The sequence below is a fragment of the Zonotrichia albicollis genome, chromosome 5 (assembly GCF_047830755.1).
Source record: "Zonotrichia albicollis isolate bZonAlb1 chromosome 5, bZonAlb1.hap1, whole genome shotgun sequence".
Taxonomy (NCBI): domain Eukaryota; kingdom Metazoa; phylum Chordata; class Aves; order Passeriformes; family Passerellidae; genus Zonotrichia; species Zonotrichia albicollis.
The window spans coordinates 51,252,755-51,280,586 of NC_133823.1; the positions used below are offsets into that span (position 1 = coordinate 51,252,755).

Genomic DNA, 27,832 nt, shown 5'->3' on the forward strand with positions numbered 1-27,832 from the left:
TCAACTAGTCACCTCTACAGTCTTTATAACATGCAGAGTAAATCTTGCCCATGCATGGCGTCTTTATCAAGAAAATACTCACTTTTGCTCTAAGGTAATCACAACTTTTACTAGACATAACTTTAAAATTAATTAATCCAAGTACGGGTTGACCTGGCTTTCAAAAAAGTTAAACTGACTTCAGAAAAAGGATGTCTGACATAGGTCACCCAGAGCCTATACCAAACTTTGGTAGTCTTACTTGCTGGATATGACACATCCACCCTTGACTTCTTCCTGCAGTTCCCCTTTCCCTCTTATTCACACAAGAGATAAAACTCATGTAGTCCTGCAAGGTACTACCTCAGGCCTTCTGATGGGATCCTGTGAGCTAGGATTAGGTAGGCACAATTCACTGAGCTGCATCAGGCTATAGGGTTGGAATTACCATACTGTGTTCTAATTAAGGACCTCTTGAATGCAGTAGTCAGCAGCCAGAATCCCCCATGACATTCGGTGAGTTAGTGTTTTGTTGTTCCCTCTCTTATAGGGGCAGAGTTGGTCCAGGCCTGGATTTTCCAAGCAGCAGCAGTCTCACTCGTGACAAAAAGAAAGGTATACATCATAGCTAAAGATGTGGCAAGTCTTGTGATTTTGCTGTAGCGTACATTTCTCCACACTTTGAAAAGGTAAAGTTTACCTAAATGGCTTTATAGTGCACTATCTAAAATATGAAAAATGTCGGTGTTTTGATAAACTTGCCCTTTAAGGAAACAGACTAATAAAAGTGAAAAGTGTTTGGCTTAAACATGGATCTGAAGGAAACAAGAGCACTGTGTGTAGGTAAGGTGAATATTTTTGTTATTTACAATGACAGTTACAAGGAAGACTTTGGGAAAAATGTTTCAAATTACAAAGTAGTAAATACAAAATAGTCTGTGAGGCACTGTTGTTGCTAGTGTTGGACTACAGACTATTTCATAGTTCGGTTGGATTCCTGTTGTTATCTCTGTAGTCACACTTGGAGACTGCAAACAATATAAGAAAACAGGATGAATATCAACAGGTAAACACAGCTAGCTTAATTGTAGAGAATTTGGCATATGAGTTCACAGATACTTTCATAATTAGCTTATCAGTCTGCATTTCATTCATTTAGGATTAAAAATAAATATAAAAATCTGAAAGGCATTTTTTGCTATCTGATGTCTTGTAGCCAAAATATAACAGATGAAATTATTTGTCTCGGACAAACATAGGTGTAGTATGGGATACTTTCCCCCCAAAACTCATTATTCCAAAAAAAAAGAGTGATGCAGATAGTAAGGTTAGGAATAAAAATGAGACTCACAACAAGTATTGGGTGTGTTCCTCTTGGGAACAGTGAGTAAAGTTTCTTGGCTCAATGTCACTTGTTGAACACCTTTCACTAGAATTTGAATTCATTCTGAATTCAAATGTGGAACTAAAAGCTGTTTAAATGATAACTCATTCAGTAACAGTTCTCCATGACTTGGAAAAATGAGCATTTCATGGGTTCTGAATCACCTCTGTCTGGTGGAAATGATGCTTTACTGCAGAGCTGGAAGGGAAGGGAGGTGCCTCAAGACAAATCCAAAGCAATGCAGCAAATGTTATTGGTGACTCAGTGGGTCTCTGTTTTCTCTCTTGAGGGCCAAATTGTGTTTTTGCAAGCCCAAAGGACAGCAGAGCATGCAGTCACCATTCAGTCCTTACCTGAATATAAAGACTTAGCTCCAAAACTCACCTACTGCATTCTGAACTCTCCTCTTTTCTTTCTCACAATAGGAAAGAAAATCTTTATGAAGTTAATTGCCCTTTTGTGCTTGCTTGTTTCCATCTCCTGGCAAATGTGCAGGGCAGGTCCCTGGCTGTTCCTACTTGAGCCTGGCAGCATATGTGTCACCAGAGCCATGGATGCTGGGCTCTTCTGTGCTGGGTAGGCCACACAGCCATGACAGAGAAACAGGGTGGCACATGACATTGCACAGAATTAAAAGCTTAATGATGCTCTAGTGCTCTTCTGGGGATCTAGATGCTGCTGATAATGGAAGTGCCATTTGAATTATATCTAAATCTAAATTTATGAGCCCATAATCATTAAAATGCATACTTAAGAGCTCAAGTAGAAGAATATTTTCCACTCTGTCTTGTCCCAGTCCATACTGGGTAATTATGTGCCATCTCTTTAAATCTCTATGTGTCTCTTAATTATAAAAGTCACAATGCATTCCAATTCACACACAGTCCTAAATCCTATTTTTCTAATTAATCTTGGTGTATTCATAAGTCTTGTAAGTTTCTTTGGAGTGAATTTCTATGTTATTCAAATTTGTTCTTGTTTCTTTAATATGGTTAAAGATCAGAAACACTCACTGCTGTTACGACCTAACTATACAAATTGTGTAATTAAAAGACCCTCTAACCTTGCCATTGAGGTCTCTAAATTAGGAGCACATGTTTAATATTCATCCTCACTTCCTCGTAGGAGTATTTTGAAAAGAAATCCAAAGCACACTTTAAACTGGAGTAATAAACACTGTTTATTTATCAGATTGTCTTCATCTCATTTCCTGGACTAAACAGCAAAAGTCTGTTTGCACTCCTGACATTGCAAGTCTCACAAGCTGATCCAAGAGAACATCTGTCTGTTTGTTTTCAAGACTGGACGCTGCAGAAGAAAAGAAAAGGTGGGAGGAGAAGTAGGGCTTTCACAAACACATCAGTTCAAACAAAGTGAGAACTTTCTCAGCTGTCTTCCAGGCAAGCCAGGCAAGCTGTGCCCTAGAAATATACTTTTGAGGAAAAATTTCTTTCTCTTTCCTGCATCCCCTAATAGTAATTGAAAAGCAGAGATCATTTTTTCTTTTTCATGTTCTGCCTGAAACTGAGGCCAATAAATAATCTTTGGAAATGTTAATGAATCCAAAAGTCTGTTCAAGAATGCTCTGAAAGTAAAAAATCCAGAGCTTTTTCTCCTCTAATATATATTCAGCTATTCTGAGTTCATTGCTTTTGGTGCAGAAGAGAAAAAGTGGGTTTTTGGCACAGAGACAGGGTGATCTGAAGGAAATGCCACAGCCTGCTCTCTTCTTCACTCCCTTTCCAGCCAAAAGAACAGTTTGTGTTAGTATGTTTAAGGAGAGGCAATTGAAATTGTTAATAAGAGAACTGGCCTAGGAATCATAAGCTGTAAATTTTGCCACACTCTTAACACGCTTTTTTGTAGTTGTGGAAGGGGGAATAGTGTCTCAGACTTTATTGTTAAGTTATTCTGCAGCGTATTTTTAAACAGGTGTTTAGGAACAAAAGAGGAGTGTTTTTTATTGGAAAATACTGATTCATAAAAATGAAAGGTGTCCAGAGGAAGAAAGCAATAGGATTTGTGTTTTGAAGAGCTGTTTGATGTGTGAGGCTGTTTGTGAAGAGACAAGGGTAGGTCAAAATATGTGTTTGAACAGGGAAGAATGGAGAAGGAAAGAAGGAAATGAAAGACCCTTTTGTTTTTTCCCTCCATGAAATCCAAGTAGCAAAATTTCAGGCTTTTTTCCTGAGCTGTAGGAGACAATTTCAATTCTCTGATCTTTCTGGTCAAGAACAGGGACTTGCCTTTGGTGTTGCAGGTAAATATTCTATTTACACTGGCAAATCCAGTTTCTTATATATTTTTAGAAACTTTTGGTTTTTTGCAGAAGCAAAAAGACAGGAAAGATCAAAGCCACCTAGGAGTGCAGGTTTCCTGCTTTGCAGCCCCCTCTCTTTGCTGCACTGTGCAAGCTCAAGTGGCTGCTGAGGGGGCTTGAGGGCGCTCAGCAGACCTAAGGCAGAGTCACTGCTCAGCAGAATGCCAAAGTTTATAGTTCTTTAAAAATACTGATCTATTGATCCTTACCTCCTGCTGGCCTCCAAAGGAAGAATGGTGACACCAGCTACTATCAGTTTAGTATGGGGAGAACTATCTGAAAGAAAGAGGAATCTCCTTCAAGTCAAACTTTTGTGGGTTCCTCAGACAAGACATGTTGCCAGGCACATGCTGCATCTGCTCTAGCTCATTGATTTGTGTGTGTGTGTGATTTGAATTTGTGGAACCAGCAGCCACATGGAAATGGTTGTGACTCATAGAAACTCCTTATTCTTGTCATAAATGGTTACTGCGAATTGAAGGAAAACACAAATGTAAATGGGATTTTGCTTCTTTCCGCTCCATGCGCTGCTTTGCTCTTGAACAACTGCCTAAAACTTCAAATAACTTAATCCCAGCTGATGTATCCCTGTGAATATACATGTCCTGCTCATCAAACAGGACATTGTTGATGAGCAACATCCTGCTCATCAAAAAGGATGCAGTGCATTAAAGGGGACATAATTTCTAAGGAATGAGTTAAAGGAGTCAGTTTTTGAGCTTTTCTACTTGGCTGGGCCAATATGTTCGACCTTAGGATGCTCTTAATGAACTGCCAAAATCAACCTAGGAGAGCAGTTCACAGTACAGTGAACATAAAATCACTTTATAAGCCTTCAGAAGACCATAAAGTAATAAACAGATATTATGATTAAGAACATACTTTGTCTCACAAGCCTAATTTCATCTACAACAGAATAATAGGTATTGTAGACTGTGTAAAAGCTGTGGGTGTCACATAATTACATACTAATATTACTAATATCTTTGATCACATTTTTGTAAGCAAACGGTGAAATTAACATCTGGGTAAAACTTCACAATTCACAGCTTCTTGGAATTCTGCTGTCCAAATAGTCATCAGTCCTTTTAAGTCCATCACAAATTATGTTGCATGTTTCCATAGGAACACATTTTGAACACTGTTGCTATGGTTCCTTCAGCTGACTGCAAGAAAAAAGAATAGAAAAATTGGAATTTACAATTATTTCTTTAAATGGAGAAGTGTTTCTGGTAAATAAGATGCAATTCAATAAGAGCAGCTGCAGAGTGCTACACTTAGCACAAGCCATGAGCAATCCAGTAGCGAAACTGACTGGCTCAGTACAGTTCCCATGTAAGTGTGCAAGGCTATGAGAGACCCCACCACCTCACCTGTTTCCTCTTTCCTCACTGCTTGTGAGGTCTCAGTTGGAATTCAGTGCCTAGATTTGCATTTCCTGCTTAAAAAGTAGTACATGAATCAGTTGGAGAAAATCCACAAGAGTGTAAAATCATTAGACCTTTAGAAATATGACTTAAAGCTAAGCCTTAGAGACCTGAAATTTTTTAGTCTCGGACAAAAGAAGATAGAAAAAGGACATGATAAGAGTATTGAAATATGTAAAAGGTTGCTGAAAGAGAGTAACAATCTGTTATTTGTATTCACTCGGATAGCTCAAGAAGAAAAAGATAGCTCAAGACTCAAAATGCTACTAGGAAATGTTAGGACTGGTACTACAAAGATTGTCTTCAGTGTAAAGTGTATTTTTAAATATAAAGATAGCAAAGAACTGAAACTGAGTTTGTGGACAATATGTGGAATCTCTATTTTTAAGGACCTTGTTAATAAGAAAGCTTATATAGTTTTTGTTCAGAAATTACTCTAGAAAGAATAGATCCTGTTTTGGAAAGGTAGAATTTTGAACTCCCATCCTACTTTATTTCTGACTGTCTCACCATAATGCAGACAATCTGTAGAGGGATAGAATATAAGTAAATAAAGGTAGTATAGAAAGTAATCTTACCCCCTAGAGAGTTGCAGCTGGGTTAATTATTAAAGATTAGGAGCAGGCCTGATTTTTACAGGCCACAGCTGTAGCCAATAAGATGAAGAGTGTTATAAAAGAGTGGATTGGTTGGTTGAGGGGAACTGGAGTCAGTTGGGTGCTGTGAGAACATGGAAGAGTCAGTGCTTAGAGGAGCTGCCTATGAGAAACATCAAGGAGGTACAAAATTCTGGCAATATGGAACCCTTGCAATGTAATGACAATAGAACTTTTGTGATATAATGACAACAACTATCAGCCTGATTAAAGGTTATATGATTGGATAGCAGAAGTCCTTAAATGAGTTCAGGGAGCCCACTCACATTTTCAAGATAAAAGAAAGAAAAAGACTGATTGAAATTAGGGATGAAGGAGGATTCCACTAAGATTCTTGCAGACTTGGAGTTTCAGTAGTGTGATAAAAACACAAGGCAAAATCCAAAGAGAAGTAGAGCGAGACTGGAAGTGAAAATGGTTGTACAGCTAGAGTCTCAGGTCTAGGGGTGATCAGAGGATAAAGTGCTGAGGGCGGGGGGATCTAAGAGAAATATTTAACAGATGGGAGGGTGGGGGAAAGAGAAACATTTCCTCCAGATGGGATGTATTATCTCCTGGAAGGATTGGCAAGATTAGAGAATCTTGCCAAGAGGAGGATATACTGTGAATAGAGCTATACTAACTGTATTACATTAAATTCTGTTCAGCAAGTAAGAAAAGACTTTGTTTTAAAACAGTAAATTAGTTACTCTTTTAGAAATGCAGATTCCATGTATTAACCCAACTTCCTCCCTTTGTACTACCATTATTGGTATCACTCTGCATTCAGTACATAACTATGCATATTTTGTAAAACATCCCAAAATCAACCTTCTTCAGTTTTCCATTTCTTCCCTAATGTTTTTTTTTCCTTGATACCATCCCATTTTATGTGACTGGCTTTTTCCTTTTTGGCAGAGTAACAAGGTTCAGGGGCCTGCAGATTTTATGAATCTTTTTATGGTGGCTTGGCTTTGTGGAAGGATGGTGTGGATGTGACTGGATGTCAGCCAATCTTTCTGTGAGAGGGTCTGCAGGGTGGGGGTGGGTGCCAAGAGGGATGGGGATTGGAAGACTGAAACAGAACTTTAGAATTAATTAGAGAAACAAATATAGAATTAATTCTAGAAATCAAAGTTAAAAGTTTAAATTTATGAAGAAATCTTTCTTCTCTTTAATTCATGAAAGGATAAATTGTTCAATTTAACTTGGAAAGGGTTAGAATATTTACCATAAAAATGGTACTTTGCCTAGAGTATATGATGCTTTTCTCATCTTTTTTTTTGTAATTAAATGGCCAGTCCAAAGAAAGATTGTGGAAAAAAGGTGGGTTTAGGAGCCTTTCCAACCTCAGGTTTTCAAACTCATGAGCCTTTTCCTAGTTATGAATTAAAAAATTAATAGCCTACGTTTGTGTTTGTGTGTGGGGAGGATGTGTTTATGGTCTTCTCTTTATAAGCCTGGGAGTTGGGTTTTTGAGCTTCCCTCTGTGAAATGAGAACTGGAAAACTGTTTTCTTATGGAATGGAAAGGCTCAAATTACTGCTGTAGTTAATGTTTGAAGAAAAATACCACAAATTTCAAGATTTGCCCTAAAATTATAAGAGTTGGAAATTTTAGGTGAAGTCAGAGGCCTAAAACTTAAAGGTAAGTGGAACTACTTCTGAGGAATTAAAGAAAAAGCAACATAAGCACAATGAGGAAAATTATGAAGCAGCCTCAGTTTTCCCTGTGAAGACAGAATGATGGCAGAAGAGAGGAGCTAGCAGAACTCAAAATCTGGGTAGGGAGATTGATAGGATGAGGGGAGCATGGGAACAAGCAGGGAGAAGATAAGGTCGGTCCAAAGGGCCAATGTCCTCTCATTTATGCTGACTTAAAACAGGTCCTTGGAACAAAGTAAGGAAAGTGGCACTTCCCATGGTCGATGGTGCTGCTGATTAGAAAGCAGCAATTTTCTCACATCTACTTTAAACATTACTGTTTTAAACTGGAATTCTCAGCCCAACCATGTGCATGAGAATAGCAGTGAGCAAAAGGGCTGATTGCGGAGGTGGTTGTTACACCTTCTCACCCAAGCTATGGCCGTTTTTATTAGCTCAGCCCTGTGAAATAATTGGCCAGAGCAAGTTAAGAGGACAGGTGCTACTGTTGGTCCAAGCTGTTTGCCACAGGGCTGCATTTGGTTACCCTGGCACGTTTGGTGTGATGTCAGCACACAAAGAATGTTTCTGCAGATAAAGCAAATGATTTCATGAGCCTGTTTGTGACAGATGTGTGCAGTGTGAAGAAACATTGTAGCAGAAACTCCTCAAGGTCGTGTTATTCCAGCTTGTTAATCACTTCTCTCTGGTTTGTATCCATGGATGACTATCTGTGAAAACTCACCAGTGCTCACAACAAGGATTTCTGCTTGCCACCCCCTCCACATAGAAGCCTGTTGAAATTCTGTGTATTGTTATCAAGGCCCCACTGAAAGATAGATGGGAACTGTACCTTTTTCATGTCTGCTTCACACTCCTCTTCTATTTGGAGCCAAGAGCTGCCTTGTACAGGAAATCTCCCACAATGTTTCATGCTGAATAAAATAATGTGTTTAATCAGTATTCTCACGAATTCTTTTATCAGCTTTATCTGAATAAGTTAAAACTATCATGGCTTTTTTGGTGATTATTGGATAAAAGGAGAATAAATAATAGGCACTCTAAAATAGAGGAATTTGCATAATGAAATTACTGAATCATATTGCTACAGTGAAGTTGGAGCATAAAATATGTTTGGAAACATGCACGTTTTAAGGATATTTTTTAATGTAAGAGAGGAAAAAAGAGGAGATGCTTGTCTTCTCTCCACTCCAAAGAACCCAAGGGAATGTATAATTACTGCTATCCCCAGGGCTTCTGTGTGCTGCTGGCCCAGATTTTGGAAAATTTTACTAGTCAAGGAGTCATGCATGCCTGTTTCCTCATCCTTTCCTTGTCGTGGAGCAGCTGCATTTCAGAGTTGTTAGGAAAGAGCAGTGACTACATATGGAAGAAAACAAAATGAATGTATCTGTATTTTCAGTTGAGATTAAATCTGAAAATAAGCAAGTAATGTTCATTGTTGCAAGGAAGAACAGGGTTTCAAAAATTCCCTCTCTATTCGTGTACAGACTCATAAAGATTTTCTGCAGACTAATCTTTTAACACTGGACATTTTTGGCAGGCTGTGTTGCAAGGACAGTTCTTTTATGGTTCTGCCGATTTCTTGGTGTTCAGGAACAGCAGCAGTGAACTACTCAGGTCCCAAATGTGCTTTTCTCCACTGGAGTGCTGTTCAGTCAGGCCAGAGAGCCTCAAAGTTCCAGTCCCACTCTCCCCAGCCCTTCCTGCTGTCCTTGGAGAAGGAAGAAGGCACTGCACCCTTAGTAGGGTTAAGATGAGCTTTAGTTTTCCAAGGCAGTAGATGAGGTGTTTGGTGTTACACACTGCTACAAAGACGTGAGCAACTGAGAGGGGATGGACTTCTCACAGCCAGGTGGTTGAAAATCCCCAAAACAGGCCAAGTGTGACATTTCCAGGTGGGAGTCACTGCAGGAAAGCAGACCCAGGACTGAAATAGCTTCTGCACTGAGGTGTCTGGGTATAATCACTGACTGTACATTGGCCTAAATCTTCTCTTCAGAAGATCTGAAGGAGATGAAGGCTTAGTCATATTTCATATAGCAGGATAAGGATTGCAAAACTCATCCTGAAAGCAAGGAAAAAAATTCTCACTCAGAGGGTGAGAGGAGCTCCTTCTGGCTCTCCATCTAACCTGTCACTAGTGACTTCCCCAAGTTCTGGAGAGGTTGTCTCATCAGAACTATTTTGTTTTATGTTACCTTCGTCCCTCATCTGGCTTCTTGAAGAATCTCTCTCGTTTCTTCCATTCGTCCCGTCTCATTCACCTCCCACATTTAAAGAGGTGACTCTTACACCAGATATCTGATTTGGATGTGATGAACTTAACTCAGTTAAGAGCTGCTCTCAATCCATTCTCCTTCCAACCTGTATTTGGATTGGGAATGCAACCAAGTCTGTTGTATCCAGAGGGTTTAACTAACCCAGTGAATTGTAATTATGGTTGTCCCTACATATCGTGCTCAGCATTTTGCTTGTTCTTATATAAACCTACCTGCTCTTCCTATTGTTTTTCTCCTGTTAAGTGTTCCTCATATGCTTCAAAAAAACCTTTTCTATGAAAGCATTTATCATGTTGAAATGTTTTTATCAACAAATGGGGAGTCATCTGGTATCAATATTTAGTAAATAAGTATGATTTAGCAACACAAAGTGGTTTTTCCCCATTTTTGTAACTCTTTTCTTGATGTGCACAAAGTGCCAGCAATCTATTTTTCTATTGTAGTTAATGTTTTCTTATACATGCTTTTTGATGGCTGTGGTCTAAAAACATCTGCTCATGGACAGGATCACTTGGGATTTTTGTTGCTTTTTGATTTCCACTTCAGTCTTTGGAGTTCAAAAAACGCCCACTCACCTGACAGCATCAAAACCAAACCAGAACAAAAGCCCATCTGCTGTGGGTGAATTCCCAATGCACAGCTGACAGCAGAGCTAGAAGGGAGCTGAACTTGGAGCCAAGTCCCATGCAGTTTTAGTTTGTAGAGTACATTTGAATCCAGAGCACACCAGGAGAAATCCTGGCACCTAACACTGAGTGAGGAATGCAAAACTAGACCCACAATGTTCTGGACTTGGCCTTACTAGTGTTATATAACCTGTCCAGGTTATATAACAGGACACTGAGGTCAGTGTCTTCCCTTGTGAAATGTTCAATAAGATCTTTGACCACAGGCCACCAAGAGTCAGGTTTATCTTTCTCAGCAGTACAGGGCCTCTTTGAAGCACACTGGGCACTTGGTGGGAAGACTGCTGTATTCTGAATCGCTACCACTCTTTCACTGCAGTATCCAGCAGTCCTTTGAGATAACAGCTGCCATCCAGATTTTAGCCATTCTGCATTAAGCCTGCATTGCTCTACCAAATCTGGAGAGATGATAACCTAAGTTGGTATAGTGTCTGAGTTGAAAGCACCTCACAATTTCAGAAACCTTTAAATCAATGGCTGATAAGTAGATTCTTTACTATGCAGGCAGGCTAAAATTTCCACAATACACACAACTTCCAGAGTACAAATACAGCTTTCAAGACATAACTAGAGATCAAAGTGAGTTAGCTAGTGGAAAGGTAAAAGTGTATAGGGAACTTAGATGTCATATTACGAAGTCTGTCTCTTCAGTCTGAAAGCTCCCTCTTAGATACCTAAGTCTATGGTCACAATGAAACAGTTTCACAAAATTTGCAGGAATATAGAAAATTATATTATCTGGAGAGCCATTACAGTTCTCTAAGGAGAGAAAATCCTTATGCATCAACCTGGAGGCACTGGCAGAAAAATGAGAACTTCAACTCAGTGGTCATTATCAAACACAAGACAGAGGCTCTTTAACTTTTTTATTGTGGACTTTGAGTTCTAGAACAGCAGAATCTTTTGTTCAAGACAAGCACAACATTTAGTTCATTTCATTAATATCGTCCCTGGAATTCAAGGTACAATTTCATCAAATGTGGTTGTCTACTTTCAGATTAGAGAAATAATTCTGTGCATTGTACTGATATATTAACTCCATTAATATTGAGATTAGCCTGGATACGTGAATTACATGTAGACATGTCCTTTGCAACTACTTACGGCTCAGTCCAATTGCACACATATGGATCTGTTGCCATCTGAGCTGCATTCTATCTGGCCTGCAAAAGGGCACTGGCACTGCAGAAGAGCATAGCTTTCTCATAGACCCCATTTTTCCTGGCAGCCTTGCAAACATCTTGAATATATTAAAGTGCTAAAAATCACAATCTGCACTGACACTTAGAAAGTTGAATTCAGACCTTGAAGTTAGGGGAGAGGAATCACATGCATTGTGTCTTGTTTCATTTGAGCGCTTGAACAGGCTTTGGTTCACCTTTCACAGAAGACACCCTCAGTCTTTCCCTTGGTTAAATGGGAATCAGGTAAGCTATATAAAGTAGAGACTGAATAGCCCTCCAAACTGACACTATCCAGACTGCATTATTTCATTGCAAATAAAAGCAAAGCTGGTCAGAATCAAAACTTATGCTTATCTAATTGCTGGTTTTTGTCTCAGTCCTGTAGATTGATATCGGCATCCCTGATAAAACTGGTGTAGTTGATTCTAGATATGTGTCCAAGATCCAGAGTTTATAATACTGCCAATGAAGTTTGATTCAGTTAGTGAGCTCCAGAGCTCTGTAGTGGGAAGTCACTTTGTAGTCCCAGTAAAGGAAAAGCAGGTCTGGCAATTGACAGCTGAGGGTTGGGACAGGGCAGTCACCACAGAAGTTACGGTGGAGAAATGTTTTACAGTGCAAAGATGTTGCTGTGATGGGTTCTGATTAACATTTTCAGGAATTTCTGTCAGACACTGAGCATCCACACTGCTTATCAGATTCAAAGAAATTGGAGAAGGGTCTAGAGCATTCCTAAAGCATGCTGGACAATCCAGCATATCAACTCTCTCATAGCAGTGGAGGCATTCCTGGTAACTCCAGCATCAAGAGGAGAGGGACTCAAAGCCGACTTCTGCTGCCAGAACTCTCAGAGCAGAAGCTCTTTACAACAAAAAACTGTGCATTTATGAGTTGCAATACAATACATGTAATTTTCCTGTTTAAACTTCCTTATGCATATAAAACTTTGCTTCTTGGCTTGCATACAGTTGTCCTGCTCTGGCCAAGCTGGATATCGAGCTGCCAGTTCTCTGGTAGAGCCCATGACCATCCACACTGTTGGTATCTTCATGCCAAATTTTTTTGATGCATTTGTTTCACTAGGCATCTCATGTACACACAGAGAATGGTGACGATCAGGCATCTTCCTTTAATTCATTTATTCTAAATTCATGCAAAGACTTAAAGGATATGCTTTTAGAAGGAGACCAATACCTCTTTTCCTTGTAGCTGTTTTTCAAATTTGGCTTCCCTTAGACAGCAGAGAGAACTGAAGAACATGTGGGGTTTATGAATTGTCACTAGCAAACTTGTGTTTCATCTTTTCAGTTAGATTTTCACATTTGAAAATAACATCTGCTCCTTCCCTCTTTCTCAGTAAGTCTTTTTAAAAAGAGATTAGATGCAACCATTTTCTAAAATCCCAATATAATGAAACAGCTGAAAGAGAAGCTTAAAAGAAGGCAACTGAAAACGAAATATATTCCCCACCATGATCATAACTCAGCTATGTGTTGTGAGAACTCTAACAAGCTAATCCGTCTGGTTTTGGTTTTCAGTCACAGATGAACTAACAGCCCCTCATTTAAGTTACTGCATGGAACCACCGTGAGCTTAAGAAGTATTAGTCATTTTATTTGCATTCAAAGGGTTGTGTTTTTTAAAATGTAAGGAATATCCCTTCCTTTAAGAAAGGAACATATCCTGCATAGCAAGGATTAGCAGAGAGGCAGAAAAATATGTGTTAGCTAAAAATTGATTACATAGACTCATTCGGGTTTGGCAAGGATCCTTTTGTGTCATCAATTCCATTCCACTGCACCAGCATCAAACTGATGATACCACTCAGATTGTGGGATGGAAGAAAGTATAATTTCAGAAAGAAAGACCATAAAATTATTTCAGTGTATATGTATGAAATTAAGGACCTTGAACTGTTCTGATCTCTCTCTCCTGTAGAAAACACAAGCAAGATTTGCATTATTTTTCCCAGCTTTCCCTTTAATACCCTCAGATGATATCCATTGATACACATTTTAATTCTAAATATTTGTTCTTTCTTTTCTCTGTTTCTTTCAAGAATGTTACTAAAAGACCTTCAGGAAATGGTTATCAGCAGATTACATGAGATTTATGCTTTTGCCATATAGCAAAGAAGGTAATAAATATAGGGCCTTCAGCTTGTCTGCTTCATTAAGGCTTGTAGCAGTTAATGAAAACTTCTAATTGTGGAAACATGCTTCTATCCAAGGGAAGCCATACCATAAGGAAGCAACTTTGTTCTCACAACAGGCTTCCTTTTCAAGAACTCACTCAAGTTTGTTGTACTTTTTACACTGCTTCCATTTGGCATTGGGTCAGGCCTCTTCAATGATGAGTTTGAAACCCTCATAGATAGGAGAATATTCTATGCAATAATAATTCAAAGAAATTACCCTGCTACAGTGGAGCATAGCAGAAAATTTTGCTGTATTAGGAATTCTAGTCTTTCATTTTGGTTTTGACCTAGAAATTATCTGACATGCTATAGACAGATAAATTGTTACTATTTTTTGATTGTATATGTTGTTTGAAATAAGCTCAAGCAGCTGTTTTACAGTGTGTTTTCTAATATTTTAATGTTAGTCTCATTATCCCTTACTCCAGCGCTATCACTATAGATTTCATAGGAAGGCAGAGATTATCTTAAAAAAATTGAACTACATTATCCCTAACTTACTGGCAACGTGTTCTTAATTTTTCAGAGACTGATAAAGCAGGGCTCAGCTTCAATTCAACACATATCCAAGTCAATATATATCTTGTTTTCCTGCAGGTGGAAAACCAATCAGAGAGTGTTACAAGGCAATACACCCTGGACTCTTACAATGTAGGGTATCTTATTTCCCAAAGAACCATAGGGTAACAGCTTTGTTCACAGGAAGCATTTTTAGGACATCACTGTGTCAGGTCACAGGGAAAGAGTCTTTGTCTTCCTCCCCAAAATGCTCCTGAAAAAAATATTTGTGCATAACTTGGGTCAACGATGTCCAGACTGTTGAATGGAAAGACAGAACAAAACTGAATTTCTGTGGCCAGAAAATTTCTGTGAAAAAGTGCTCTGTTCCATGCTACTTCCATGGTACTTATGATGATCATTTTATGGGGTTTTATTTTGGTTTGTTTGGTTGGGGTTTTTTTTAAATTATGTTGTTTTTTACTCATTTAGAAGCCTCAGTATGGTGTGATTTTTTTCTGTGGCCAATCTATCACTAGATATTTTTTCTAATTCTTTGTAATTCTGTCACCGTTCTTTTAGACTATAACATTTTAGGGAAGAGGATTATGGTCTTCATTCTGCAGTCATAATTTTGTCTCCACACATGAGAGTATATAGACATATGTGTGAAGGAATTTCTTTTCAGACCTCTGGGAGCCATTTTTGGTTCTCTTTACAGGCTTTGAGGATATGTTCTCTGTGGTGTCTGCTCTGTTACACTTCGGGTAACACTGGTAGAGATCCCAGAAGCTGTTTATGTGAGAGGTTAGAAACTCATTTACACAAGCTGTTATTCTCCCAACCAGCTTTGTAATTCTCTCCTACAGAAAAATGGGATTTGTTTTGCTTTCCCTTGGGCCTCATGACATAGGTCAACATTTTCCATGGACAAATACTATCAGCACTGGTATCATTTCATAACTCAAAATGGCTCATAAATCCACAGAAATTTTCTGTTAGTGAGAGATAAATTTACCTCAGAAATCCATTTTTATGAAAGCCACAGACAAAATATTCTTGAAGTCATCTCCTTTTATATGCATGGTAATAGCCATTTTGCCTCGAGGTGCATTTGGAACTATTGAGTTTTCAATTTAAAATTTAATAAAAACACAACTTATTGATCTCACTCCTCTTTCCTCACTACATCGCTGGTCCTATAAAAGAAGAAAAATTCTGCACATTTCTAAACTTAAAAATTATACTAAATATTTCATTTTCCCAGTATTTTTTATACTTTATTTTTTTTGCCAAAAGGAAAGTAACTTTTAATTTTAAAAAATAATATTTTAAGAATACTTTCCAATCTGTACTGCTTATAGTAATGGGCTGATTATTCTTAATAACAGAACCAGGACCACAAGGCACCTAAGGGCAAACATGAGGGTGGGAAACCACAGCCTTAGTGTTGTCTTTTCAGTCCACTAGTCTCAAGCAAAAATATGGCTGTCCATTGAAATTTAAGTAGTTCAGAAAGAGTGATCAGCATATAGTAATTAGGATCAAGGTCTTGTGACAGGCATATTCTATAAATAACAGGAAACAGAAATAAAAAATGTATGCCGTCATTAAAAAAAATTCTATTGCTAAAATATGTCTAGCACCTGTGGAAGACAGCAGTCAGCACCCAGCCTATAAATTTAACATTTTTTTTCACATAAGCAAGTCTCAGTTCTTGCAGACTTGGTTCTGAGCTTTGCCATTACCTCACTGAGGATTTGTGCTCACTGGTGTGTTTGTGTTTGTGCAGCAGTGGAAATTTTTTTTTTCAGCAAGTATGAGAAGAAAGCCTCCATGTTTTTCAATTTTGAAAATATTATCCTTGGCAATGAAAGTGATAAACTGAGTCACTAAAAATGGTGTACTTTCTAGGGTATATTTCTTGGATTATACCTGAAATAGCACACCAAACAATTACAACAAATCTCTCAGGTGACAATATTAGCACAGTAGCATGAACTCTGCCAATTAACCATGAGAAGGCTCTCATTAATCTAGATTTTTGGAGTTACATAGTGATACAAATAATTTATTCCACATATTACTGATTTGATACTGTGTTATGATTGCATGCACCTTTATAACTTTTGCAGTGTTACTGGAGAAATACTGTAGTCACTGGAAAAGCAGTTGTGTTCTAGTCTTCAGGGTGCTTGCCTGAGTTTTCATCAACTTCAAACCACAGGGCCCAAAGCTGAAAGGCCAATATAGGACAATCAACAAAGTCAATTGGATGTGTAATGGAAGTTTCCAACACTGGGATCGTTGTGCTTCACACACCAGTGAGACTCAGCAAAAGTGGGTATATGGAAATTGCCGCACTGTTTTACAGGTGGGACTTCCTCTTACAAAAGAAAACTTTTATTCCAATAAGGACCTGCTTTTGGAACTGCAAAGTCCACATATAAATACTTTAGATAAATACTAAGATATTGAGTAATGGTATCCATCAGTTTGTGGGAAACCACAAAGCCAGAGAGGCCCTGTGTGATCTCACAGTCTTACTGATCTGTTTGGAACATTCTGTTACAACTTCCTCCATTTTCTATTACCTCCTCCCCAAAATTAACAGTGCCTGATGATTAGGGAGGGCGACATGTTGCAGTTACTCTTTTAAAAGACTGATTTACTAAGGAAGTTTAAACTGCTTTCTGGATTGAGTTGTCAATCAAAATAAGCAAAGGAATATCTTGTTAGCAGATTCTGATGGGACTTAGATTTGAGGTTTGAGCTATTCATGATATAGAAACAAAGTTAATACCTCAGAAAGAACATCAGTCAGGAGAATCCAATGGCCAAAATTATAAGTGTCCGTGGGTTTCAGATTGCTTTAAGTAGCTGATAAGCATGAGTTTGGAGTTCTGGAGCTCTGGTTTCAGGTGCTGAGCATCTGACCATTCATCTGTCTAGCTCACACAATAGCACTTCAAAGTATTTTTATTGAGGGCAATGGACAGAAAAGAGATGTAAGCCAGAAGAAACAAATAACAAGAAGAATTACTGGAAAATATTGTGTCATGGTTCACCCACTATTACATCTGATTCTTCCTGATAAATACTATAAAATTTTGCAAGTAGCTTCATTTTTCAGTTACCATTAGTGAGTGTTACATTCAGCTGAAATAAAAATCTGCATATGAAATAATTCTACCTATAAAAATGTTTTAGTAGTGGAAATTAATTCCTGAGCAGACCAGAACATGCAATTGATGTAACATTTCTGTTCTAAATTAAGGGTTTATAGTCCAAAATGTTAGTGACAGCTGTTCATTAGCCTACACTCCTCTCAATCTCATTTCCCAGTGGACAGGCACCCATAGCAGAATCATCAGTCTTGGTAAGTAATTGTTTCTGCATCAGCCTGGAGACTAAACTATCCTCCCATAAACTGAGAAAGCCTTTTAGCATCATGTATTTCATGCTGTGCCTTTGCTATGCCTGTACAGATAAAGAAATTATGTCTGTCTCTTTTGCTGTCATATCTACTTTCATTCACAAGCACTAAGCTTGTCTGAGCACAAGAATAATACAATGGAAAAGTTAAATCTTCCAAAAAGATTTTTTTATTGTTTAGCTTGAGTTTACCAAAGCCCATGCAGTCACTGTAGGATACGTCACTCCTTACTAAGCATCTATCCAGTGTTTTGGTATAACCACCATTCAAAATCTCTCCTGAGCTCTTCAACCTGATTAAATGCCATGACACAGCTTTGTCGCTGGTCAGAAGCACACTAGCACTGACAGTGCCAAAGATATGGCTACAGACTAAAAAATCTGAAAGAAAACAGGCTTCCCCTATCTCTTGCTTTAGTGATGTAAGCATGGTTTATTCCTACAGAGCAGAACCAAGTGAAATAATGCCTTTTTAGTTAGGGGTTTTGACAACTAGACATGAAAGAATCTGAATCACCATCTCCTTTGGCTTCTATCCACTATAGTCTGTGTCATTTACAGATGGAAGGCTTTTGATCCCTTCAGCTAAAGCTGGTCTGTTTTGTCAAATTAAATCCTGAAAGCATGCAAATACAAAGGATCAGATGGATCCCTAGGGATCTAGTGCAACCCTGGTGCCCTGAGGCAGAAATACCTACAGCCAGGACACCAAATATTAAAAAAATATTAATCTAATTTGTTTTTTTAAAGTGCAATGAATGTGACCCTCTGTGTGTGATAGATCTTGGTATTTTAATGAAGTACTCCTTCTATTATGAAAATATACAGTAATAATTGTTTTCTTTTCCCCTGCAGATGAGAGGAGCTATCCTCTTTGTAAAAGGCTTTTACATGGTCAGGCCTATTATATCTGCCCTCAATCTGTTGTAGACTAAACAAACATTGCTCCTTCCACAAAGTTCATATTTTCTAAACTTCTTATCAGTTTTATTGTTCCTAATTGTGCTCTAATTTGTCAACATGTTTCTTCTGTTGAGTTGTGATACAGTCCCAAGATCTCACTGGACAGAAAATAAATTTATCTCCGTTGTCCATGACACTTCTACTGATTTGAAGCTTGCCATTTTTGTACTGCAGCCAAAACGTTTGTTAATGTCTGAGTTGCCACCCATCACAATCCCCATCTGCCTATTACCCAGTCAGCTATTCTCCTTCCACATCTTTTTTCCACAACATAGGCCTTTAACACAAGTTTCCTTTCTCAAAGAGGTTTAAATTCCGATCCTGCCCTCAGTAGTGCATTTAGCATCTTCCAATTTGCCATTAAAGGCAAATTATATACATCCAGATTTCTTCAAAAGAAGGTTGATGTTTGAAATCCTTTCTATTTTGATAGTGTGAAGTCCCAGCTGCTTGTTTTCAAATTCTTTATAAATCACATATTTACATCATGTATTCCTCTAAAAGAGGATGTATGAAGTGACACTGTTTTACAAAATCTGTCATTTATGGCTTCATCCACTGTCCCATTAAGACACTTATCCTGGGAAGCTCTGATGTGTGAACTCAAGGACACTTTACCATCATCTTGGTGCTTCCTACTGCCAGTTTTATGCCACTGGCAGATATTATACCTTTGTTTTATTAAATCCCACTTCTGAGATCCTTGGCTGCTACAGGTTTCTCAAACTATAAGAACAACAGCAATCCAAGAATTGCAAAATTGTTGTCAAATCTAAACTGCAGAGACTTTGTACTTTTCTGCTGGACTCTGTAATAATAAAGAATTCCATCCAAGAGTAGGATCTTGGGATTGAACCAAATGTATATGTTCTTTGGAAAAGGATGTGTGAAATAAATTTGTTACAAGATCTTTTCTTTTAATAAGTTCAATGATAAATACATAAACCTCCTTCTAAGTAATGATTTAGGCTTCAACAATCATGAAAATTTATTTGCATGGTGCTTTATTCCAGAGATTGTATTAGTTTGTTTTCATTCATGAAAGATTAATTTAAAGACTGAACATGATTTTAATGCACAGAAGAATATGAACCAAATGAAAAATTATACATTACTCCACCCAGCAAAGAGCTACACCTCCCCTTACTAGACTGAGAATTTGAAAGGAAGAAAATAGCTTCAGGTTGGTTTCTGATATTCTTTAAAATTGGATTAATTTAACCTATTTTGTTTTCCGCCATTTGCTTAGAACTATGGCCTCAAGATATGGATTATTTCAAACATTGATATTCCACCATGCACTGTAATACAGCATAAAGAAACTAAATGTGATAGTAAAAATCAATACATTCTTCTTTCTTATGCCTGAATTCAGACATTTGCCAAGATTGTGAACACATCTGAGACATTTACACTCAGCTCACTGAACCTATGGATCTGGGGAACTCAAAGGTTGTCTTTGGTGCTTTATTCCATGAGGTCTAACAAGTAATTATCTTTTTTTCTTGTATCTTCCATGGTGTCCCCAATCTTCCTTGCATTGTATGAAAATAAATTCTCAGTCAACTTAAGCAAAATAAAAACAGGACTAAAATCTTAACAGGAATTTTATAGTTGCAAAAAATAAAAACTTGAAGAACTTGTGATCTGCAGTAAAGTAATAAAGAAATGGAAAATAGGCATATTATACATAATTTTAATTTTGCAGTCTTCCATCTTTTAGTAATTCTTTTGGTACTTTTCTTGTACATTTATTACTTTTTTGATACATGTAATTTTTACTGAGGACTTCCTATGGGAATGTAGCTAATGAATTCTTGTCTCTTATTGGGATGCACATTTTGAGTTACCAATACCACAGGAGTGAGTTTAATGGCTTTATTAGTAGTTGCTATGGCATAACTAATCAACACCATGACAAAAAATACAAATTTTGAAGATGCAGTGAAGATATTAAAAATTCATTGCTCTCCTGTGCTTGTTCAATGAACAGATTTTTTTTTTCTCTAAAAGAACTGGATGCATAATTTGTTCTAGGGATTAAGGTTGGTTTTTTTTGCAGAATAGAAATTAAGTCATTAAAAGCAGTGTAGTAACACAGTGTTAGATAAAAAATAATACTAAAAATGAGGATCTGCAAGTGTCACAAGACTGGTTCTGCTATGTTGGAATTCTCCAAACTACTTTGACTACAGTGGAGAATATCCCACACACATTGATACTGTAATTAAAGCCTAGATGCCTATTAAGTTAGATCTTTCCAGTATTTTAGATTACCTGAGTGATATTGAAAATACATATGCTTGCCTAATCAAAACCTTTGTATTAAGGTGTTTCAGCTTTAAGTTAAAATTTCTGAAATTACAAAAGAATGATACAACTTTTGAGAAATAAAAATCATTCAGTTTCCCTTACATTTTCATGTAATTCAGGAAAACTGAAGGCTTAGTTTTAAAATTTCCTGATTCCCCAGTACTGAAAATTAAATGAAGAATAAAATTATCCTGTCATTGATAGTCTCTCATGAAGTATAACTGATAGACTAACTGTGGAAGGTTTATGCACAAGATGACAAATTATGGAAGAATCCAAGCAGAAATTGTCCAACTCATAATCCTGTGAAATCTTCCAAATATTAGCTTCATGGAAGAGTAAACAAAGCAGTCAGTAACTTGGCTTAGGAATTCTGGAATGGGAGAAGACTCTAATTACAGAAATATGAATTAGCCAATAAAGTATAATGGATTTTTTCAGAAGAGAAGAAAATCCTGTAAGGTCTTGAACTATAGGGAAAGTGTGAGATTGGTTTTAAAACACGCACTTGTGATCTTTTTCCAAAATCAGGCCTCTCTAATGGGTCTTATAAACCAGATCCTGTAAAATGTGTTCCACTCTGCAGCCCACTTTCCAGTAGAACCTTTAATATTTTGTAGAGCAGTAAAGGAGAGGGAGAGGTCACTGAAAGGACAAGCAAGAAGGATGTGTAGGAATGCACCAAAACTTTTACATCCTGTGGAGAAGTGCTCCTCACGATTTAGTGCAAACACAAGGATGAGGAAATCTCTCCCGTTCATCCCTGCCCACGTAACCCACTTCTCCAGACTCTCACAGGGGAAAACACAGACCAGAGCTGCTCCCAGATGGGAGGATGATCCAGTCTCAGCCCACATTCACTGTTTCCATGATTCCATTCAACTTGAGCCCTGCTGCAGGACCTCAGCATTCAGCTCTCATCTCCCATGGCAAGGGAATGTTGTGCTAGATATAGACCTTGAGCCAATCTCAAATTCTTAATTTGACCCAGATCTACAGCTTTATTTTAATGGAGCTTGGCTGATTTATGTGAACTGAGAATGTGGCCTATTGTCCAAATCAGAATTCCATGTCTCAGCAACTGAGTAAAATAAAACCTAACTTGTGAACACAGAGGTCCAAAGGCAGCAATATAAATATTTTTAAATGCTCAAAGTTTATATTAGATTTAACTTGCTATAAACTATATCCAGCATATTTAATACAGGAATATTTTCTAAAAAATAATTTTAAAATAGAACACAGTTCAGAAAAGATCAACAAATACATTTGGGTAATCATGGTATAGATTTTAAAGTAAAGTTGATGAGCACTAAAAAAGCAATTTGCAAAGCTGCAGATATTTGAAAATTAGCAAAGAATAAAACCACAGAGAAATGTGCTCAGTGCACTGATTTTGAATTTTACCCCTTGCCAATTAGAAAGGATGTGTATAACAAAAAGCAGCAAAGCATTCTGAATCCCTGTAATTGCTGTGAATATGGGAGAGTGGACATTATGTAGCAGTATCTTCAAAAGCTGTTCCCATGGCTTTTTCCTCATTTTGGGCAGAGGATAAGCCTTTTTCATACTTATCACAGCTTTTCTATTATTTTCTCTTAGAAGTCTTGTTGATTTCTTTGCTTCACCCTTTTCAGGGCACAGAGTGCACACATGGCAGAGCCTGTTCACCCCTGAAAGATTCAAGTAGATGAAGCTTGCTCAGCAGGCACAGAATTTTGGTAACATGCTTCAAAACCTCTTTCCTATGCAAGTTAAAATTTTTTAAAAGCTTATGACAGCAATAATTTTGAATAGGAGAAAACACACTGTTAAAAAATAACCCTTGGCTTTCCTGGCAAATCAATGTTCCTGGTCACTAAAGCTTAATAGTGAACAGGTAACCAGACTTTTTGCAGTCTAAAATAAACACTGACCAATTAGTACACTTTTCTGTAGACTCATTCTTAGAAATAAGATTGATTTTTTTCCAACTTTAACTGGTATGTGGCAGACACCCAGGAACCAGCAAGAGCAATGAAAAGCCTGGCAGGCATAAAAGTAAAAACGATGTCTAAAAAAGGAAAGCAATAGAGCAAACATAATTGGCCAAAGATGCAATATGAACAACTTTTCTCTGATTTAGTAAAAGTGTGTCATCTTTTTAATGACCCAGAAAGTCACAGATGCAACTTTATATACATTGATCAACTGGTAGGCAGAAAAAGGAAATATGTAACAGGAAAGTGATTCTACATGAAAATTCCACTGTGAAAGAAGAAAAAATGTCAGAAACAATGATGTCAATTAAAATTCATTAGAAAAGGACAGATTTTTAGGCTAAGATACTCCTTGACACACACCACCATTTTCTTGAAATTTCCTGTGGTTGCAAATATTTCAAGATTTTAAAAAACCTGTAGTTATCAATAAGTTAAAATAAATGAGATATCTTGGACAACAAAGAAAGAATAATAACAATCTAATTATCATTATTTCATGCTGAACAACTTATTTACTCAGCTGTATGTTTGCATGTAAGACTGCTGTTATTTCTGGTATGCAGGAAGAACAGAAAAAAAAACTTTTATACAGTGTATAATTGACAGACCTACAGCAGAGCATAAAAGAAAACCAGTTTTCAGATTACTTAGTAAGCAATTTACTAGTGTTTTCTCTTGAGTTCAATTCATCAGTACCAGAATGCATGATTTTAACTGTGTCTTTACACAATGTAAGTCTTGACCAATATGAAACAGATTCAAGATTTAAAGGAATTTGCAGTGCATATCACTTTAATCTACCAAGAAAATAGCTACAGATTTATGCCAAGAATTAAAAAGTCAAAAAGAAATAATTTCAAGAGAATAGCTTCATGGATAGTGTGGATGTATTTATTTCGCTACCTGGTGTTTGTACAATTTGGATGTTTCTGTATGGTTAGTACTAATTTTCAGGAAGTTCCACTTAATATGAGGAAAAGCTTCTTTACTGTGTAGGTGTCAGAGCACTGGAATAGGTTGCTCAGGGAGGATGTGGAGTCTCCATCACTGGAGATATTCAAGAACTGTCTGGACACAATCCTGTGCAATGTGCTCTCTGTTGACTCTGCTTGTGCAGGAAGGTTGAGCCAGATGCCCCATGTCCAACCTCACCCATTCTGTGATTGTGTAAATATCAATTCTGAAAACATAAGACAAATCCTGGCCACATTTTACATTTATGCTAAAATCTAAGTCTAAATTAAAGAAGGGAAGACTGAAAAGGGATCTATCTGATCAATGCACACAAAGATCTCAAAGGCAGGTGCCAAGAGGATGGTGCCAGACTCTTTACGGTGGTGCCCAGTGACAGGATGAAGAAATGGACATGAAATACCACACAAGAACTTCCTCCTCAACATGAGGAAGAACTTCTTTACTCTGAGGATGGCAGAGCACTGGAACAGCTGCCCAGGGAGGTCATGGAGTGTCTCTTTCTAGAGACATTCCAAACCCAGACATGTTCCTGTGGAACCTGCTCTAGGTGACCCTGTCTGGCAGGGGATTGGACTGGTGATCTCCAAAGCTCCTTTCCAATCCTACCAATTATGTGATTCTGTGAATTGGAAGTGAAATTGCCTCAATAAACAACAGGTTGTTGAAGACTAAAGATACTTTTGAAGGATTGTAGATTAAAAGTGATTAATTTACACTTGAATTTTAAGGAAATACAGATGCTTTGCTGCATTGTCACTGAAGAGCAGTGTACCTGGATTTGGAAGGTTTTGTGTGTTATTATATGGATAAGAATTGCTAAAGAAAAATTACAGAAAAATATAGAAAATAACTTAGGGGGTTGGTGTATCACCAGACCTAGGTCCCAAGTTCTCCTAAAAACACCCACCCCCACCCATTCATGACCAAAGATCAAAGTGCACAAGGACTACAGAAAAGGAACCAACACTAGGATTCACATTCAGTTTCAGTCATTTCTTGGGTGTTCACTTGCACCTCCTAATCCCCATCTGCTTTTGCTCTCTTGGTTTTGATATTACAAAATCCACACTGTTATACTGGCAGTGGATTAAATCTTCTTCTTGAGGGAGAGAAAGAAACAGCTGTGTTTTATCTCAAACATGCACCCATGGCATATATTAGGAAAGGCAAGCACACAAAAATATATCTTCATCTTAAGCAAAATGGACCATTATCCTCCATCCAGGAGGATAATGGTCCATGATTCTTTTTAAAGTCTTTCCCCAGCTTGGGAATGGATTGGATCCTGAAAAGTCTCCGTCTCTGTCAGTGTATAACCTGACTGATAGAACAAAAGTATCTATTACCAGCTCATAGTGTTAAATATAATTCAGGAAAGAGTCAGAAAGAACCAGTGTTATATTTAGAGAAGCAAAAATGCTCCATTTATTATGCTCATTCCAATTTCCAAATTTTAGGTATTTTCCATGCAATGGTGAAATTTCCTTCTGTTGACTTGGCAAAGAAAGGCTACTTTGAACAGATTTTGTACATCTGCTACATCAGGAAAAACACCTGCTGACAATTTTTGAGAGTTTCCCAGCATGTAACTCTCTAGAGTAATTCAGCATCTAAACGGCATACAAGTTTACATAATATTGTAAGTCAGAGCAACTGTGTTTAATTTGTCTTTTCATGGAAAGATGCAGTCCCTTTAGTATGTCAGTGCAAAGGCAACTTAACCTGCCACCCAGGGATTAAAATGCCAGAGCAAGACAGAGATATTTGTGAAATTAAACATTTTTCTTACCTTCATTATCTGAAATGGCCAAATGAAGGCAAAATATTTAATAGAAGATTTCCTGAGCACTCAGCAAAGAATAACACCGGGCAAGCAATTTGTATTAACTGGGAAAGCAGCTATTTATACCAATAACAATAATACGTACCAATATTTTTGATACAGCTTCAGAAAAAGTTCTTGGTTCCCTAGGGTTAGGTATTTTGAATGTCACTGCCTGTACTGTAGCAGCAGACTCATACAAAAAAATGCATGGAGCATTGCTCTTGGCAAAACAAGTAGATGTCAAAGGTTGACCTTACTTAAAAATAATACCAGGAGTTTTGAGCATGTACCTGCATTCAGCAGGTTTCTTCTCTACCATGGTAACCCACACTTACAGCAGATTTCCTGTCACAAAATAAATCTGCAGAGAGTAGTTCATTGCAAATAACTTTCTCTAGATTGTGGAAAAGTCAGTTAAAGGCGTTTCAAAGTAGCTTGGAATTATTATCTTCCATTCTTTTTGCTCCCTGCAAGTGCTCTTTTGCTTTCTTAGAGTGTTATTTCCCTTGCAATAGATGCTGACTGGTGAAAGCTCTGTTTTTCTTGCCCTGGTAAAAGGTCTTGACAAGTTTTAGCTCATCCGTTTCTAGAGGGTTTATTTGAGTGAGTCATGAGGTTGTTAGGGCTGTTTTTTGGTTTGTTATAAAAAATTTAACTGGATGGGAAGGGTGTTGGAGAAAGTGGGACGCTTTTCCAAGTTGGTAGATTCCTTTGTTAGCCGGCAGGAGGAGGGCACTGGTGCGAAGCTACACATTGCCACCCCGTGGCCGGAGTCGCTCGGCTGACTGCAAAACACGGAGTGCTCGCACCTAATTAGAGCTTCAGGGTCCTGAAAAAACGTGAAGGGGGCTCAACTTCTCCAAGCAGGCAAAAGTCGCAAAAATGGGGACATGTAGCCCTGACATCTATTACGCCAAAATGAACTGCTTATCCATGAGAGGGGACAAGACTGCCCTACCTTGCAGAGACACACACAGAACGTGCAGAGTTTGGAGTGTCTTTTTATTGAACCAGGAGAGAGGGAGAGGACAGGCCCCTCACTGCTTGAGTACAGTACTCAGTATTTTCCTCTTTGGAAATGCGAGCTTCTACAGGAAGACATCGTTTCCAGTAATTAAGTATTAATTAAGTATAATACCATCACTACAATTTCCTTCTGTTCAATCCCATTTTAAAATGAAGGGGTGATATTTGGGAACATGTCATTTCTGGATGAGAAAGCATTATAAGCATCTAGCTCTATATCTGACAAAGTTCTGCGCATGGAACTGCTCACAGGCACCAGTTTGTGCCAGTTCAGGAAGCAGAAAATTGTTATTTCAAATCAAGGAGAAATACCTACAGTGTGTCAGTTCCTGCAGGGCTTTTAGCAGCTCAGCAGCACTTTTTGGCTCATTAAGAGTATCAAAACTTGTGATCAGCTACATAACTCATTCTGAGTGGAAGCCTTCTGAATCTTCATGCACATCCTATGTCTGTTTTTCATTTATCATTCAAATATCCCATTCCTGTCTTTTCTAACAAACAGACTCTGCAGAGATCTGATTTTATACCCTATCTAGGAGGTATCTAGACTCCGGGCTATGCAGCCTTTTTGCTTCACTATGCTGGAAGAATGTTCTACCAGTCATCTGGCCAAAACTGATCATTTACCTAACAGCTATGGGAAGACAGTTTTATAATAATCAGATTTCCATTCAATAAAGACTCGCACCAGGAAGCTTATCAGGTAAGATTCATCTCCCACACCTCTGGAATTCCATATTGCAGAGCATTTTCTGATGCTAAGGAGACTAGGATCATCTAACAGGTGTCTCCTGCAGGGAAGATGAATCCTACCACTCCTCACTGGATGAACAGGACTTATCAGTATAATCCTTCTATCCAAAGTCAGTTCCTCACAGAACTCGAATTCCAGATTTGCTGTTCAAGTTCATTAATTATATTTGTTATCTCAGAATCATAAAATGATATTGTGCTCCCTGGAGGAAAAGATGTATTTAAAGATCAAACAGGTTTTGAAGAAGCTTTTAAAAATTAAACATGCCACTTATATATATAATAGAAATGCAGTTCTTTGAAA

General features: G+C 37.8%; 1 long non-coding RNA gene across 1 annotated transcript in view; it reads left to right on the plus strand.

Moving 5' to 3' along the window:
- LOC113459113 (uncharacterized) overlaps positions 1 to 27,832 on the plus strand; it is a 36,733-nt gene that overhangs the window by 1,125 nt on the left and 7,776 nt on the right. Inside the window, exon 2 of the long non-coding RNA XR_012580495.1 lies at positions 530 to 594. This is a non-coding gene — a long non-coding RNA (uncharacterized LOC113459113). The remainder of the gene's footprint in view (positions 1 to 529; positions 595 to 27,832) is intronic.